The following is a 3,344-nucleotide window of genomic DNA, read 5'->3' as shown; positions in this document are numbered from 1 at the left end:
TTGCAGCCGAGATAAAATGCCAATGCTTATTACTCGAGTCGAGAGGGATACTGTGTCGTCACGCACTAAGCGTGTTAAGCTTTGAACAAGTAAGCCAAGTGTCACCTAGATATATACTAGAATGATGGAGCAAGAAGGTAAAGATCAGAGGCGACACACACACATCAAGAGCAGCCACAACGAGCCACTTTTGGAGCCAAGAAGCAAGAGGTTTGACCAATTGGTTTTTCGTTCGCAAAATATTTGCGAATTTGCATCCGAATCGGAGGAGCTGACTGCAATTCTGCATCGTGCGTACGATAACGTCATGGCTGAGATGGAATCATTGAAAGCCAAAAGAAAGGGCACATCTTCTTTATCTCACAAAGACGCCAACTTGGAATCCGTTAACGAGCTTCAAAGCCCCCCAAGGATTCAAACAAGAGGACGTCCAAAAAATAGGCTAGGTTCAAAGTTGGACAAACAGATTGCAAATGCCACAAAGAAGAAGAAAACGAAAGTTTTAAGCGAGGTAAAAGTGATGTTCTTTAAATTTGTGGTGATTAAGTTTATTTTTCTCGTTAATAGTTTAGCTAATATGTGTGTTTGTTATATTCAGATAAACCTTTTTGGTGCTGCATCAGTGATGCATTCAAATTCCAGCCAATATCAAGGACATGTTATGAATTTTCAGTTCAGGGTACCAGCAGCAGGGGACAACTCTTTGGGTGTATAGTTACAGAATATGGGTGTAAAATCACTGTTCTGTTGGGTGTATTTTTGTGAATTTTATTGTGATTCACATTTTACATATAGATACATATATAAACTTCAGAATCTTCTGTTTGTTTTTTTTTACAATGGTTTAATGGTTTTAGGTATTATGGTTTAGGGTTTTAGGGTTTACAGGTTAGGGGGTAAGGGTTTAGGTTTTAAGCAAGGTTCTGAAAACCGAACCGATCATCGAACCGCTATAAATAAAATATAAATAAACACATGAAAATATAATTATAGTCTAATGTAAGCTTTAAAATATCATTCAAAGAAAATGCTTTTCTGAATCTCTTTCAATAAACCTTTACCCACTCAAAAGAATCTTAAGTTGTTATATGAGTGCTGAGATAGCTGAATCTAGGAAATTGGCTGCACCTTAGATGGCAGTTTTGCAGATTTTTTCACTTCAAAAACCAGGGACAGCTGCAAATCAGGCTCAAATATTAGCTAAATATATATCAAAGAAAGTATGGATCATATTAACATTGGAGAATGGAATACAGTTTGTAAGTACCTTGCTAACTAAATCTGTAGGTGGTTCATAATTAAGTCTCTTGTCATTTGGTTCCTATAAAGACAAAAGAAAGAAAGAGGGGGTAGGAATTCAAATAAGAAACATACACAGACTGATTCATTCACATCTCAAATACAAGCATAAGATTAGTACATTACCAGTGGATATACTTTGATACTTCAGAAGACACCTCTTTCACCTTTGTTCGATCGTTGCTAATAAAAGCACCACATCCAGTTGGCCAATTATAATCAATCACTTTACTTTACTAACAAATAAAACATGAAAAATTGAACCTATTCAAAAATCAGTTTTACAAACCGCATCCTCAGGCTCTCCTCGGGGTTTGTTAGTCATTCCATATTTCTCCTGCCTTGAGCCATCACTAGAGTTTGTCCTAGAAGAGTAATATAACCAGATAACAGATTATAATTGCTCACTTAAATACAAAGATAATGAACAAGTCTAGAATATGACGAAGAAGAGGAATCAGATTTTAATTTTGAATTTCAATCACAACAACAATAAGAAGAATCAAACAGAAATTGCAGATCAAACACAAATTCAAAATTCAAATCCAGAAATTCAATAAAAAATAACTCTAAATCCAGAAAATCAAGTACGCTTAGAAACAATTGCAAAGAAAGTAGAATTATAAATCAAGTACGCTTATGAATCAAGTACGCTTAAACAAAGTTCACAGTTCAGTTCAGTTCACACTTCACAGAGCTTCACAGCCTTCACACTTCACAGTTCAGTATCACTATATCAGATTATCAGTATATCAGACTTCAGTGACTTCAGTTCACAGAGCTTCATAGATTCAAACAATTATTAAATCATACTCATTAGGGAGACAGAGACATACAACAGTTATTCAATCAAACAATCATTGTAACGAGGGACAGAGACAAGGAGCAGAGTGATCAAGACGCCTTCAGTTCACAGTTCAAAAAATTACCTGAAAGCTCGAAGACGCCTTCAACAGAGCATGCAGGAGGGAGACAGACTGACAGAGACTTCAACTATTATTATTACAAAGAACAAAAATTATACCTAGGGTTAGAAGCTGGAAGCTTGAAAAAATACAGAGCTGGCGGGGACGGTGGCTAGCAAGAGGCAAGACAGTGGCTGATGGGTGGAAGGGGGAAACAGACTTGGTGCCGACGGGAATACACTGCGCGATGGAAAGCGGTGCTGGCGGTGGTTCTGATTTCCGAGCTCTCTGCGCGACGAAAAATGGCTGCGCAAAGCCGCGAACAGAGGTGACTGACGTTAGCTTCATGGACTACGCGGCGGCGGTGGTGGCTGACAGAAGTTGCGACAGAAGCTCCAACTGCTGCACTGCTGCACTGCTGCTTCGCGTTCTGCACTTCTGCTTCTGCGTGCTGGAGAGGAGAGGCCGACAGGGGTAAGGCAAATGTTAGGAATTAGGGTTCACAAGTCAACCAAGCTTCAACGCACCGTTTTTGAATTTTTATTTTTGTCCCATTTCAAAAACCGGCCAGTTCACGGTTCGGTTCGACCGACCGGTTCCCGGCCGGTTCAACGATCTAATGTCGGTTTTTGAATTTGGCGGTTTTTGGTTCTAACCGAATCGCATTTGGCATCGGTTCACGGTTCAACCGGTTCGACCGGCCGATTCGAACCGGTTTTCAGATCCTTGGTTTTAAGTGTTTAGGGTTCAGGGTTTTAGGCACAAAGCATCATGGGGATAGATTTAAGGGTGTATATTCAACTTTATTTGGGTGTAAAAAATGGCAGGTTATGGGTGTATATTTGATTTGATGTTTTCCTTCATATTATAGTACCTATAATTCATACATTTTGAACACAGCACACAGAGTTTAATAATTGAAAGAAATTTGACAATAAAATGCATTATAATTGCCAAATATTTACAACATGTCTTCCATTTGTTACAAGACTATATAACATCTACATTAAGCAGTGTAAACATCCTAAGAATCTATTACATTAAGCAGTGTTAACATCTTCAGAATCCATCTGACAATATGGACTCAATAACAACGAGGATGGCTTAGACAGTTTTATTGCCTTACTTCCTCTAATGGCT

At 38.5% G+C, this 3,344-nt stretch overlaps 1 long non-coding RNA gene across 1 annotated transcript; it reads right to left on the bottom strand.

Annotated features, from left to right (window-relative positions):
* Positions 1–1,014: 1,014 nt before the first annotated feature.
* Positions 1,015–2,703, bottom strand: LOC107490394 (uncharacterized). The gene is made up of 4 exons (XR_008009671.1): positions 1,589–2,703; positions 1,426–1,482; positions 1,268–1,321; positions 1,015–1,176 (listed from the first exon to the last, which is right to left on the bottom strand). It is a non-coding gene; the product is annotated as an uncharacterized LOC107490394 (long non-coding RNA).
* Between the last annotated feature and the right edge of the window lie 641 nt (positions 2,704–3,344).

Source organism: Arachis duranensis, chromosome 5 (assembly GCF_000817695.3).
Source record: "Arachis duranensis cultivar V14167 chromosome 5, aradu.V14167.gnm2.J7QH, whole genome shotgun sequence".
NCBI lineage: Eukaryota > Viridiplantae > Streptophyta > Magnoliopsida > Fabales > Fabaceae > Arachis > Arachis duranensis.
Note: the sequence above shows the minus strand (reverse complement) of the source record. Positions and strands in the feature narration are given on the sequence as shown.